At 48.7% G+C, this 14,322-nt stretch overlaps 1 protein-coding gene across 4 annotated transcripts in view; it reads left to right on the forward strand.

Moving 5' to 3' along the window:
* The window catches only part of CYTH1 (cytohesin 1), a 113,937-nt gene that overhangs the window by 60,565 nt on the left and 39,050 nt on the right, over nt 1–14,322 (forward strand). The gene's annotated exons all lie outside the window — the stretch shown is intronic.

Consider the following 14,322-nt stretch of genomic DNA (forward strand, 5'->3'; position numbering starts at 1 on the left):
GCTTTGGGAGAGAGGCCTGGCAATCTGTTCCCATAAAGATTGAAGCCTAGAAAACCCTTTGGGGCAGTTATACTCTGTCACATGGGATAGCTATGAGTCCAGATTGACTCAATGGCACCCAATAACAACTTGTTGAAAAGTGACATTTTTGAGAGTGGAAGAGGGCACTGCTGTGGTTGTGCTGAGACGGCAGGTGTCAGCCAGCGTCACTCGGACCTGCTGCTGGTCCTTGTGCGTGAGCCCAGCTCCACACCCACAGAGAGGTGCTGCTTCACAGTCAAGTCAGAGTCTCAGTCAGGGGGGTCTTATGGCCCGGCCTTAATTTCAGCGTGAACTGTTCCATATATGCTTGATTAAATGGCGGTAGTGATGGGTGTGGGGCCAGTTGTAGGGCCAGGGAGTTTAGAGACCAGAAGTAGGATTAACAAGCAGCCTTGCTTTGAATAAATAACCTTAAAGATCCAGTGATGCTCCATTTCGCTTGCCCCTCCAGGGACCGCTCCACTAGGACTGTTTCACCATGTTGTTATCTATTTGGGGCAGGAGGGAGGGCAGCAATGCCTCTAACCACATCGGAAGTCTATGCCCCAGGTATCGGGGCTAGGTACAGAAATTGAGGGAACACATGGAGTTTCCCTGGGCAGTCCCCAGGTTCCCAGGAGAGGGGAGAAGTGAAGTGTCAGCACCAAGCTACCAACAGGGCCGCTCTCACTAGAGTTATTTCCCCCAAGAGCACACCTAGTAAGGGGGGATTTTTGGAAATATTCTTTAACAAAGTCAGGTCCTTTCCTGCTGCATCTCAGCCACAATCTCTAAGTTAAAAGTGCTGCCTTTTGCTGCCCTCCTTACCTGCTACCTGTGTTCGTCATTTCTCCCCCCAGTATTACGTGGCGTAAGAAAGAGTTAACCAGTGTGATTAACTGGGCACTGTTTTCTTAACCGACAGATTTTAACTTTTTTATCTCATCTTTTTAATGTCGTTGTTGTGTGCCATTGAGTGGATTTTGACTCACATCAACCCCATGCGACAGAGTACAACTGCCCCATAGGGTTTCTTAGGCTGAAATCTTTACAGAAGGAGATTGTCAGGTCTTTTTCTTGCTGAGCCGCTGGCTGGGTTCGAACCTTTCACCTTTCGATTAGCAGCTGAGCACTTAACAGTTGCATCACCAAACCCACGGTATTCAAGTCGATTCCAACTCGTAGCGACCCTGTGGGACAGAGTAGAGCTTTCCCATAGGGTTTTCATGGACTCATCGCAGCCCTGTAGGACAGTAGAGCTGCCTTGTAGGATCTCCAAGGCTGTAATCTTTATGGAAGCAGATTGCCACATCTTTCTCTTACAGAGCTGCTGGTGGGTTCGAGCCTCCAACCTTTTAGGGAGCAGCTGAGTTTGTTAACTGTTTGCCCCACCCAGGGACTCCCAGTTTGCTGTGCAAACCTGTTGGCCATCAAGTCAATTCCAACTCATAGTGACCCTATAGGACGGAGAAGAACTGCCCCATAGGGCTTCCTAGGCTGTAAATTTTTACCGAAGCAGACGGCCACATCTTTCTCTGGCAGAGCAGCTGGTGGGTTAGCAGCCAGGCACTTAACCAGCGTACCACCAGGGCTCTCATGTCCCCCTCTGAGTCTTTTCCTGTGGAAAGGGACCCAGCAGATGCTGAGCTCTCCTTCTGGTGCAGGCCCTGACCTGCGCTCGCCGTCCCCAGCCCCCATCATTCCCAGGCCTCCTTACCCTGCTCAGTATGTGCTGTTCCCTCTGCTGGATCCCCTGCTTCTGCATCTGGGGAGCCCACCATCCTTCAAGTCCTAGCTCAGAACTTGACCTCGGAAGTCTTTCCGCATCTGCAGGCATCTGAGTCCTTTGCACACCATCTCCGTCTCCGGTGGCAGCAGTCTCCTGCAGTTACTGGGTCGCATGCACTTTTCCCCACTCGCCCCTTCGTCCTATGCAGGCAGGGGACTGGATCTATTTAAGTCCCAGTTCCCCACATAGGCCAGGCGTGTGGCAGATGCTCGGGGAGGGTCTGGTTGAAGTGAATTTGTACGTTTCAGTAGGAGGCAGGGAAGAGCTGTGGACTCAGCCGCTGGCCCTGAGTTTGAGTTGAGCCCTGGCAGTTAGTAGCTTAACCTTACCTATATCACTTATTGAGTCTTACCTCATCTGTAAATTGGGGATAAGACTGCATAGTTCATTGTCAGGAAACATGCAGCGCTCACAGTTGGACTTTATCATAAGGTTCAGATAAAAACAGAAGTGGAAAAAAAATTAAGCTGTAAGATACCATGTGGGTGTATATAATATAGTATTTATTTATAGGACAATATGACAAATATAAATTATGCCATTGCAGTGGCTCTCCACTGATTTTGGGGTTGTGTGTGAAGTACTGTCTCTGATGTTAATGAACCACATAATCCCACCCCTTCAATGCACTCTGTGTGACTGTGCTGGCCTGCTATTGGTTAAGCTGCTTAGGCTGAGGTGAGTATTAAAGGAGAATTTAGGGTGCTCTAACTCTTAATCAGTATCCCCATAAATATTTCTCACTCCTTTATGGATTGAGTTTGTATTTTGCAGAATTAAAAATGGTTACATCTTGATTTTTAAGCAGGAGTGTGTTTGGCACTGTACAAAGCACACATCATAGCAAGAAACTTGTGTCAACATCTGCTGTGACAAGTTGGAAGGGATTCGCTCTGGTTTGAATTGTATAGGGTCTCCTGTTAAGTACACGGGAGACGGAATGCTCATAGTGTTGTGCAGAGGGTTAGAACCGCCCCTTCTTGTTGATGAAGAATGTGAGTAGAAGCCAGGGTTTAGTGTCTGCCCTTCTGGAAAAGCTTGGCTTTTATCCATTGTCTTTGAGCCTTTCTGTAGCCTTCTAAGTCCTCTCTTATGTTGTGAGCCAGAAAGAGCAGCGTTGGCTGAGTGTGGGATGTGGAAGGCAGCAGGTGGGATTCTCTCAGCAGCCAGGATTGGTGGAAAGAAAAGGCAGGTGTTGTATAGGTCTTGGCAGGTACAGACCTAGGGCGTTAAGAGCATATCTCAACGTGCTGAGCGTCAGCCAAGGTGAGGACAAAAGTAGGTGCTGTAGATCCAGGTAGGGGGAGTCAGAGACAGGACAGGATGGCCCTAGGAAAGTGGAGCTGTTCCAGTTGTCTTCCTCCTAAGACAAGAAGCTCTTTCAACCCTCCCTGTGGTTCTGAAAGCTTCGCAGAAGTTGGTTTGTGGTGGTGGCTGACAGAGCCTTCATGCGGTTTGCTGCTGGTAAAATCAAAGATGGAAGGCTAGGCCTTCTGCAAATTTTTACGGTGTCCATCTCTGACTTCTCCTTGGATTTTGACATCCCTCCAATGACACCTTGACTGAATTTATGTTGCTCTTGTCTCTCTCCTCCTTTCTGTTTTGCCGTGGACGTAGCTGAGACTTCCTTTTCAGAAAAGGGTCTCGTAATGGGCGCCGTCTTCTGTGGACCTTCTGAAGAGCTCGAGCTTGTCAGGCCCTAGTACTGGTTTCATCTTGCAGGAGGGGCCATGGAGTAATTAACTGGGACAAAGTCGATAAAAACAGTGTGATCCCAGACTTCTAGAGCCGGGAAGTGCCTAAGGAGTTACCTAACCCAGCTCCAGTCAGCTCTGCAGATGAAAACCACTGCAGTGGCTCCCGGGGGGACTCTGAAAACTGAGCCCAGTCAGCAAGGAATGTAAGTCAGAGAGCCACTGTTGAGCTAGAACGGCTCGTGACATCCTGTTTTACCACTGTTAGTTTCCTTTTTATTTTCCTCCCACATATGCGATGCCTGTGCTTACATAGACATAGGAAATACCTTCAGGGAAAATGGGGACAGAAGAGCCAAGCCCTGCTGCCAGCAGCTCGGCTCCCTGTGAGGACTCACCCGGCACGTTCCTTCTTTCCGTAGAAAATAATTTCTTGACTCCTTATACACTCTCCAGAGAAATCAAGAAAGCTCAACTTCTGACCTAAAAAAGTTCCAGTGAATTTCTTCTCTGAGTCGGTGGCCTGCTTCTGAACCTCCTTTCTTCCTGGTGTTGTCCTTTGTGTTTTCTGTTAGAGTTCAGGATTCTGATTCATGGAATTCAGATGAAAGCCCACACGTAAAAACCACAGTGTAGCAGGCATAGTTATAGTAGCCGTTTCACAGAAATCCTAACGGAGAACTGGAGGATGTTTCTGCAGTAAAAGAGATACTTAGCATCAGTCTGAGCACACGTTTGGGGTTAGGTGGCTGGTGGCGCTTCCCTGTGTTCTCTGAATAGAGGTTACAGCATAAGACGTTGCCTTACCTGTGGACGCAGATGTGCAGAGAGGTGTGAAGTGGAGAGTCGGAGCTGCCTAGTGACTGCCCCATAGTCATCGCCTCTATAAAGACGGTCACTGTTAACAGCTTCACGTGTATCCCACTCACAACCTTTCTATGCATTCTCTGGCATCCATGTCATCCGTAAGAAATAATTCCTACTCTTCAGTCAAAGATTAGACTGGACTATAGGACATAAAATCATACTCACGAAGAGTGTGCTTCTACACAAGACTAAATGGGCAGCTTCTGTCCTGAGGCGACATGAAAAGGCAGAAGGGGACAGGAGCTGGTTGAATGGAGACGGGAAATCCGGGGTGGAAAGGAGTGTGCAGTCACATTATAGGGAGAGCAAGTAGGATCATATAACAATGTGTGTATATTTTTTTGAGTGAGAAACTAACTTGAGCTGTAAACTTTCACCTAAAGCACAGTAAAAAATAAAAAATAAATTCCTCTGTGGTAGTCTGTTCCTTACTATTCCACTGAATACGTCTTGTTGTTGGCTGCCGTCACAGCGATTTTTGACTTCTAGGGACCCTGTGTGACAGAGTAGAACTGCCCCATAGGGTTTTCTAGGCTGAAATCTTTACACGAGCAGATCACCAGGTCTTTCTCCTGTAGAGCTATTGGGTAGGTTTGAACCCCCAACCTTTCAGTTCATCTGAACGCTTTACCAAACACTTAGCCACGTGCCACCAGGTCCTGAATATATCTTAGAGATCTTTTCATATTAGCATTGGCATGTCACCTCTTCCTTTTTAATGACCAAGTAGTGCTTTAGAAGCTTGCAATTTTTACAATTTTGGAAATATATCCTTTGGGTAAATTCTAAATGGAGTTGCTGATCAGAAGGTGTATGTACTTACAAGTTCTGGCAGTGCCAAACTAACCTCCAGAAAGTTGCAGCGCTTTCCACTCCAGCAGCAGGTCTGGGACTGCTGTACAGCCCAACCTGGACAGGCCTGAGTATTAGCCGACATTTATAATTTCTGCGAGCCTAATAGCTGAAAAAATGATAAATGGTGTATTAGTCGTGTTTTAATTTGCCTTTTTTTTTTTTTTGAGTGAGTGTGACCATCTTTTCATGTTTGACCGTTTGAGTTGCTCCTTTTGTAATCTGTCTTTTATTGCCTGTGCTCATTGTGTTCATCTTTCACTAACTAATTTTTAAGCCATTTTTTGCGAATTAAAGAAATTAAGCCTTTGTCATATGCTTTGCAAAGTGTTTATCTTAGGTGTTTACCTTTTAGTGTATAGAATTTTTTTTTTTCCATTTAGAAGCTTTTAGTTTTAATGTAGTAAATTGAACAGACTCTTCAAGATTATGAACATATTAAGTGGTGCTTTGTTGAGAAATTTTTATTGTGGTAAAATACACACAACGTAAAAGTTGCTATTTCAAAGTATATGATTCAATGACATTAAACATAAATCACAATATTGTGCAGCCGCCACCTCTGCCTAGTTCCAGAACTTTCTCATCACCCCAAATGGAAATTCCGTATCTATCAAAGCCGTCACTCCCCAGTCTACCCTCCCTACCCCATGGCACAGATCTGCCTTCTGTCTCTATGAATTTGCCTCTTCCAGATATTTCATAAGAATAGAATCATACAATATGTAGTCTTTTGCCTCTGGCTTCTTGCACTTGGTGTAATGTTTTCAAGGTTGCATTGGTTTTTGTATATGGTGTGAGGTAAGAGTCTGACTTCATTCTTTTGTGAACATGTATCCAATTGGCTCAGCACCATTTGTTGAAGAGACCATTCTTTCTCCATTGGATGGACTTGGCATCCTTGTCAAAAATCCATTGCTGACCGATTCATGGGTTTATTTTCCGGATTCTCAGTTCTATTCCATCTACCTATATGTCTGTCCTCATGCCATTACCACACTGCTTTGATTACTGTGGCTTTGTAGGAAGTTTTGAAATCAAGAAATGTTTGTTCATCTTCTTCAAGATTGTTTTGGCTATCTATATGAATTTGAGGATCTGCTTTTCAATTTTTGCAAAAAAGCTGTTGGAATTTTGACAGGAATTAAATTGAATCTGTAGATTGCTTTGAAATATCCCGATATGTTAACAAAATTAAGTCTTCCAGTCTGTGAACACAGGCCCATTTATTAAGTCTTCTTGAGTATCTTTCAGCAGTGTTTAAACTCACTGGTTAAATTTATTCGTAAGTGTTTTATTCTTTTTGATGCTATTGTAAATGGAATTGTTTTCCTAATTTCAGTTTCTAATTGTTCACTGCTAGTGTATTTTTTTTTTTTTTAGTGTATAGAAAACAACTGATTTTTGCATTTTGATTCTGTATTCTCCAACTTGATTCAGTTAATGGCTCTGATAGATTTTCTATGGATTCTTTAGGATTTTCTGTGTATGAGATCATCTCATCTGTAAATAGACATAATTTTACTTCTTCCTTTCCTATTTGAATGCCTTTTATTTCTATTTCTTGTTGATTGCTCTGGCTAGAACTTTCAATACAATGTTGATTAGAAGTGGTGAGAGCAGGCATCCTTGTCTCATTCCTGATCTAAGAAGGAAAGCTTCAGTCACTCACCATTGATCTAGAATTTTCATTTTTTTTTTTTAATTAAAATCTCTGATTCAGCTAGAATTTATTTTTGTATGAAAAGGTAGACATTCAACTTAATTTTTCCAAAAATGGCTATCTGGCTATCTGCCTCAACACTATTTACTGAATAATTCTGCTTTTTGTAATGACTTTAAGTGCCGCCTGTGTGTTTCAGCAAGGAACCCTGGTGGGGTAGTGGTTAAAGCGGTTGGCTCCTAACCAGAGGGTCAGCTGTTTGAACCCACCAGCTGCTCTGTGGAGAAAGATGTGGCAGTCTGCTTCTGTAAAGATTACAGCCTTGGAAGGCCTGTGGGGCAGTTGTACTCCGTCTTACAGAGCTGCTGTACGTCAGAATCAATTTGATGGCAACAGGTTTGGCTTTGGTTTGGACGTGTTTCAGTGCTTCTGGAGTTTCTCCTCCCTTTTTCTTCTCCGGTGCCAAGCTGCTCCCCTTGTGGAAGCCTCTACTCCCCTCAAAGTGCCGTTTTCCCCTTCACGTTTTTCTGGGCTGTTCTCATGGGTGGATTTGAACCACCACCAACCTTTTGGTTTGTAGCCAAGTACCACCCACCCAGCAGTGCCTCAGAAGAAAGGCGTGGCAGTCTGCCTCTGAAAAATCAGCCATTGGAAACCCTGTGGAGCACAGTTCTACTCTGACACACATGAGGTAGGAAGTGACTTGCCAGCAACTGGTTTAGGTGACCGTTAATACATGTCAGACGAGACAGTGGCTGGAGCAGCCGGGGAGCTTTTGGTGTGAGAGGTGGGTCTCGTAGGGTGACAGGGATGTGCCTCTACAAAGAGAAAGAAGTGACTGGAAAGGAGCAGCTGGGCTGGGACCAGGGAGGACGGGATGAGAGGTTGGATGGCCAGCCAGCCGGACGAAGGGAGGTGACAGGAGGCCACAGGAGGCCCTGGAATGTGTAGAATTGGGCTGCTGATCCACATTTTTGTTGATAACTCGAGATATTTTGCAGTTTAAACCAAACGTAAGTCTCTTAGGGTTTATTTTCCATAGACTTGGTATGATTCTTTTAAATCAGCACTACCATTTTGCCACTGAAGTAAAATGTTCCCTTCGTGGCTGTTCCTTAAAAGACGTAGATTGGAATCAGAGCCCGAGTATTTGGGTCAGGCATGGAGGCACTGTCCCAGCAATGGAAAGTCTGCCCACATTCCCAAGCTGGGCTGAAACCTAGAGGGAAGAAATGCCTGCATGGAGCAACCTGGCCACACTGGTATTGCAGTGGGAGCAGGGCTGCAGGGGAGGGGGCACCTTCTAGCAGCAAATTCTTAATGAGGGAAGACTGGAAGCAACGGGGCGCTGTGGGTGTGTTTTCAGATTCCCCCCTTCCTTGTTTATCTAGAGCAGTGGTTTGCCCCCCCGCCCTGCTGCCCCGGGGCACTTGGCAATGTATGGAGAAATTTTTGGTTGTCACAGCTGGTGGGGGCGGGGGGGTACTGGCATTTAGTGGGCAGAGGCCAGGGATGCTGCTCAGCACCCCACAATGCCCAGGACGGCCCCAGCCACAGAGGATGGTACTGCTCCACATGTCAGCAGTGTGGAGATTGAGAAACCTCGATGTAGTGTAATGATTTTTTTTCTCTTTATGTATCTTGCCCTTGCCCTTCGGAGTCTAAGGCAGTGTTTCTCAGAGCGGGCTGCAGACCAGCTGCCTCTATCAGCTGGCAGCCTGGTGTACATGGGCCCACCCTGGGCCTGTGGACTTCATTCTGGGGGGCTGGGGTCCTGCCCCTGGGTAAGTCTTGGGCCCTCTGAAGCTGGAGAGCCACTGCTCTCAGCCTGTAGCAGTGTCTCATCACCAGCCATCTTACATTATCATCCCAGGATACATTTGGTTAACTCACCCTAACAAGAATTTGCTAGGATGCAATGTTGCATCCCACTGGAGGTGGTGGGGGGTCGGAGGGGTCAGGACCTCCAGAGGAGAGGAGGCAGAGTGCTTCCTGAAGCTCCTGTGCATGTTTGTGGTCAGTGTCACTGTGCCTGCTGGCTTGCTGCAGAGCCAAGGGAAGGATGGTCCTTGTGCGGGAAGGGCGGCAGTGCCCTCTGCCCTACACAGCCCATTCTTCCTCCATTCCTCCACAGGGAAGGGTTAACGTGCTCCCAGTGAAAGCAGCCCTGGGGCTGTGCTTCTCAGGGGGAGAGAACAGCAAGTGCAGCCCGGGAGCCAATGCTGGCGGCGCCTCCCCGCCCCCACGCCTCCCCAGGAGGCCGAGATGGGGGAGTAGTGGGAGGGGCCGCAATGTCATTGCATTCATGGAAATCAGCCTGCGAGGACCAGAGCTGCACAGGCGCAGGGATCAGCCAGGCAGCGGCTCCAGGGCAGCGGCTCCAGCACCGTCCCCACCAGGACCGCACCTTCCCCCCTGCGCCTCCGCTTGCCTTTGTTCCCCGGACGCCTCATTCTCTCCCTGGCTGTGCTGGCACACATGCGGTCTCTGCTCCGTCCCTCACTCCACCCCATGCCGTGGGGGCACCCAGCTGCCTGGGACCATGGGGCCAGGGGCGTCCACCATGGCCTATGAGGAGGAGCGCGCCGACCTGCAGCTGCGCTGATGGTGCAGCGCGGGGCCGGCGAGGACGCTGGGCCAGCAGGAGAGGGGACGCGCCTGGGGTAAGAGGCCGCGTGGATGGCGCATTGGTGCTGGGAACGTGGGGCCAGTGTCCGGTCTCCACCGAGCTGCTGCCCGCCTCTCCCACCCGATGCCAGCGGCAGTGGGTGCTCTGCATGACTGCCTTTCGGTTCCCTTCCCTGCTCTCCTCCTCGCTGTTTCCACTCCTCTACTGGATAGATGTTCAAGCTTGTAGCACCACTTGTTCTAGAACAATTTCAGTGGTCCTGCCTGGGTGAGGTTAGAAATAGGAGGCGGAAAGCAGAGGGCCAATCTGGGGTGATTCTGCCCACCGTGGCACCTTCAGCTTCGCTCATGCAGCGCCTTGGAACGTGTTCTGGGCGTGGGCAGCCCTCTTTCCAGCATACACAGAAAAGGAGCTGTAGGTTCCATTGTACATCTGATTTGTCCTGAGTCTATGGCAGCTGTCAGCCTGAGGAAGCGTGTCTAAATGCACAGAATCAGGGTCTTACAGAGTACCAGGTACCAGGAGATTTCAGGATCAAGTGAGAGGACTGACTTCTTCATGCCCCTCCCCCCCGTTTTGGCCGGGAGGAGGGGTGTGGTAGCACAGCTGTGTGGTCCGACAGTGGTGGCCAGCTGTGGCTGAGGGAGGGGACTGCAGAGCAGGCCTCACCGACCTCCCCACTCTGCTCCACTGGGGGAGGGGACCAGCATGGAGGACTTGGGGATCCACTGGCTGGTGGCTCAGAGTTAAGATGTCCCCCGCTTTCCCCCACGAGGCCAGGGTAGAAACGGGTTCCTGGAGCCTCTCAAGCAGTGTGGGAGGCTGGTTTGAAGCATCAGCCTGGGAAGGACGCGGCTGTACACCGCCAGCCCTGTCACTGCTCAGGGGTGGGTTTAGAGAAGATGCAGGTTCTTAAAAGGGTTACGGAGCTTTTGTGAGAGCAGATGTGAACTTTGTTTTTCTAAACCAAACTTTGAAGATAAAATTTTATAACATAGTTTCTTTTACTACCTTAAAATTTGACCTTATTTCCGTTTGGTTAACTGTTAAATCATAGCATTATGCAAACTAAGTTGTCTAATTCCAGGATTTATTAAATAAAATGTTCATTTTCTTCTCTGTGCAAGGAAAAAACAAAAACCAAACCCATTGCTGTCGGGTCGGTTCTGACTCATGTGAGTCTCCGTGTGAGAGAAACAAACAAAAAACCAGTGCCATGAAGTCGACTCCGACCTGCAGGGGCCCGGCCCCACGTGTGTCCGAGTGGAGCAGCGCTCCGTGGGGCTTTCATGGCTTACTTTCCAGGAGTAGATCCCCAAGCCTTTCTTCCAAGGCCCCTGTGGGGGACCGGAATCTCAGTTGGCAGCCAAGGGCGTTACCCATTTGCACCACCCGGGTAAGATAAGATGATAAAAATGCCTTTCTTTGCAGGACAGTTTATGGAGCTGGTTAATAGACATTCCGTCATTGGAGGTGGTCAGGGACAAGGGCATCCTCATTCTGTGCATGAGGAAACCAGGCGGGGAGGTGGCCGTTTGCCCAAGGTCACAAAACTACTAAGTGAAAACTGGCAGCTGGGAGTGAGACCTGAGCTTGTAGGTGCCACCCCTCCTCCCTCCAGCACTGGGCTGCATCTCAGAATTAAGGAGGCCAGACTTGTGAGGCCAGTCGTTTGAGACTGAGAATGGGAAGGAATTTCTTAAAAAATGCTGAGTATGGTATGAAATCTTTAAGGTAGTATAGGTGGGAGAGTAGTTGGCTTTCCATGGAAAAACTAAGAATAGTCTAAATATGCGTGTTGGCAGTTTGCTAGAAGGTACCTCTCACCTCTAGCTGTTGAGTATCAATTTCTGCCAGCCACATGCTCACTGAACTCTTTTTGGTCCTGGTGATGAGTGTAAGTTTTTCTAAAGCCTCTTGGGCTGCACGTTGGTGATGAAAACCAGTCTTCTCAAGTGCCCCTCACAGGGAAGTCACATCCTAGCCTCGCGGGGAGGGACTGAGGTAAGCCTGAAATGGGGAGTCAGGCTGTTGGTATTACGTTGTAGGCAAAATTGTTGTGGTTTGACTTAGGAAGGAGAAGTATAGCAAAACCTGTGAGAGCCAGAACTTGACGGGACTGCCTTATTTTTCCCGATCTGGTGAGTTTTCTGCCTTTGGCTAGGTGCAGTCTTTAACATTTTTCTACCACTCATTTTAGTGGAAGATATTGGTGTTTTCCGTCTCCGACAGGTTTCCGCGTTACACAGGTCCTGGCTCTCGCAGGTTTTCCTGTAATTGCTCTCCCAAAGTTGACAGACTGCCCACACAGGTAGAGGAGAACTCATCAGCAGGTCACTGGCAGCGTGTGGGGTTGGGGTCTCAGGCTTCTTGCCCCCCTTCCCGCGCATTCTTCCCCCTGCCGCCCCCGCTGGAGCCTCCACTCCTGACGGTGTCCTGACAGCTGTCGCCTGAACTCTGAGCTGCTTTTCTTCTCTAAATATAAGGCGCCCAGCCACGTGCCTTAATCATAACAACTTTGGTTTTTTTTTTCTTCTGTTGCCTTTTACCTGAATTTTAGTTGCCTTCTTGTCCCTCCCTGTCTTAAAGCTCTGACATCCGGTATCTCTCGTGTCATTGTAGAGTTGAGAGTTTTCTGGATGTTGAAAATTACTCTTTTCAGTGAGAGAAAGAAAAAAGAAATTCCCCCAAACCAGCCCATTCTCCGGTCGTAGTGATCATCTGCAAGAACTTTGTTGTTGTCTTTGACTCCTTGATGCTTTTTTCCTGTCCCTTGCCTTACCTGCAATCCACAGATGCATCTTATTATCCTGCAATTTTTTTTTTTAATAAAATTTAATTGTGTTTTTGGTGAAGGTTTACACAGCAGTTTAGGTTCCCATTCAACAATTTCTACACAAGTTGTTTAGTGACATTGGTTACATTTGTCACAATGCATGAACATTCTCATTGTTTCCTTTCTGGTGGTTCCCTTTTGTATCCTGCAATGGCTAGTTGACCAGATCTCCACTAGTCAGGTTATCTGTATTCCCTACAGTAGCAGCTGTCGTCCCATTTAAACAGCACCCTGCCCAGAGAGCAACCTTTTACTTGCCTGAAGGCCTAGATAGTAAGTGTGCCTTATGCAGCTGCTAAGCATGGGCAGGTTAGACTCAGGCAGTGTGTCCCAGGGTTCTGAAAGTGACAGTCTCTGGACGGAGCCCAGAAGTGGGGTGTGGTGCCCCTGCTGTGGGTCCACACGGTGTCCCGAAATTGCCGATGTGTCTGTAGACATTTCCTGTGGACTGTCGGCTCCTCCTGAAAGGCACAGATCACTCCCCAGCATTGTGTGTTGACTGAGTCAATGATAACAGTTGGAAGGCAAAAAAAAAAAAAAAAAGATTAGGTGTGCGGAGAAAAGGGGGCGTGGGTTTGCTGGGCACCTGCCGTGTCAGGTGTTTGCCCTCTGTTTCGTGTAATCCTTCCAGGGGGGCTGACACCCAGCAGAGGGATGAAAAGGCCCAGAGAGGCTAGGCGCTTGCCAACGCTCTTTCTTGTATGCCAGTGTTTTCCAGATTACAGGCCACCAGGATTTCCTGGGAGACAAGGTGACTCACACCATAGGATGTTCAGAGTGAGGTGGACAGGCCACTTTGTGCAGAATTAACTGGTAGGATCCACACATACACGTGTCAGCAGGCACCGGATGGTACACCCTGCATGCCCAACCCTTCGCTCCGTGGCCCCTTTGTCTTCAAGCTTTGGGTTGAAGCTTCTTAGTTGGAGAAACATGGCCTTTGCCCAAGTGGGCGATTTCCAGATTTGCAGTCTTGAGGGCAGGGGGCTGTTTGTGAGTAGCTGGCTGTCCTGTGGAGAACAGAGTGTGGGGCTCAGAGCGCTGCCGCCACGGTGGGCAGGCCGAGGCTCAGTCGCAGGCTGTGTGTGTTCAGCACGTCCAAGTCTCAGGGCTTTGGGAAGTCTTCCCTGGTAGCAGGCCTGTGGCAGGCCAGAAGGGGTTATCTGTGAAGCGTATTTGGAAGTAAAGGTGACTTCCTCGGGCTGGGTAGAAACTTTTGAGTTTTTATCTTTTTGTATGTTGATCTCTCCACAAATGAGAGACAGGGATGGCCTTTCAGGAGGACGCTAGGCTGCTTCTCAGTTACAGTGTAAAGGCTTCCCTGCTGTGCCAGGTTTAATCAGGACCCTCTTCTCCATTGGAAGGCGGTTAAGGACTGTGGTGGAAAACTGGTGTAGGGCCCTGGTGGCAGGAGGATGGCTGCAGCGGCAGTGTCCTCGTCCTAAAGCACACCTACACCTTGGGCCCCACGTTCCCCAGGGGGATTTTCAGCCGAGTGGGTCACTGTGGCTGCCATCCGCTGCGCTGCTGCTGAGCACAAGCTGCCGTGTCAAGAGCTGCTTTGCCCATTTACCCTAACGGTGCAGCTCTGCCCAGTGGCCAGGGCAGTGTTGGTGACGGGTAGACAGGAGCCCACAATGTGCTTCTGCACAGTCGCCTGGCTGGGCGAGGGGATGCGGCTCCTTTAAGACAGTCTTCCTTTGTACGCCCCGCGCGTGGAGCCCGTTTCAACCCCGGGTTGCTGCTAAAATCTGCAGAGCCACAGCCGAATAAATAAACACCCGCCAGCTGCCCTTGTGTGGCTCTGCTATTCACTGCGAGCACAATGGCCCCTTGTTGTTGTAGTGGCTCTAATCCCTTCATTAAATCGAAACCCTGGAAAGGCATGGTGAGGGGGCAGGCATTGGACCCTGCCCCGTGACTCCAAGCAGGACACTTTGTAAATGAACCTTTGCGGAAGGAATTCCTTAG

The sequence above is a fragment of the Loxodonta africana genome, chromosome 18 (assembly GCF_030014295.1).
Source record: "Loxodonta africana isolate mLoxAfr1 chromosome 18, mLoxAfr1.hap2, whole genome shotgun sequence".
Taxonomy (NCBI): domain Eukaryota; kingdom Metazoa; phylum Chordata; class Mammalia; order Proboscidea; family Elephantidae; genus Loxodonta; species Loxodonta africana.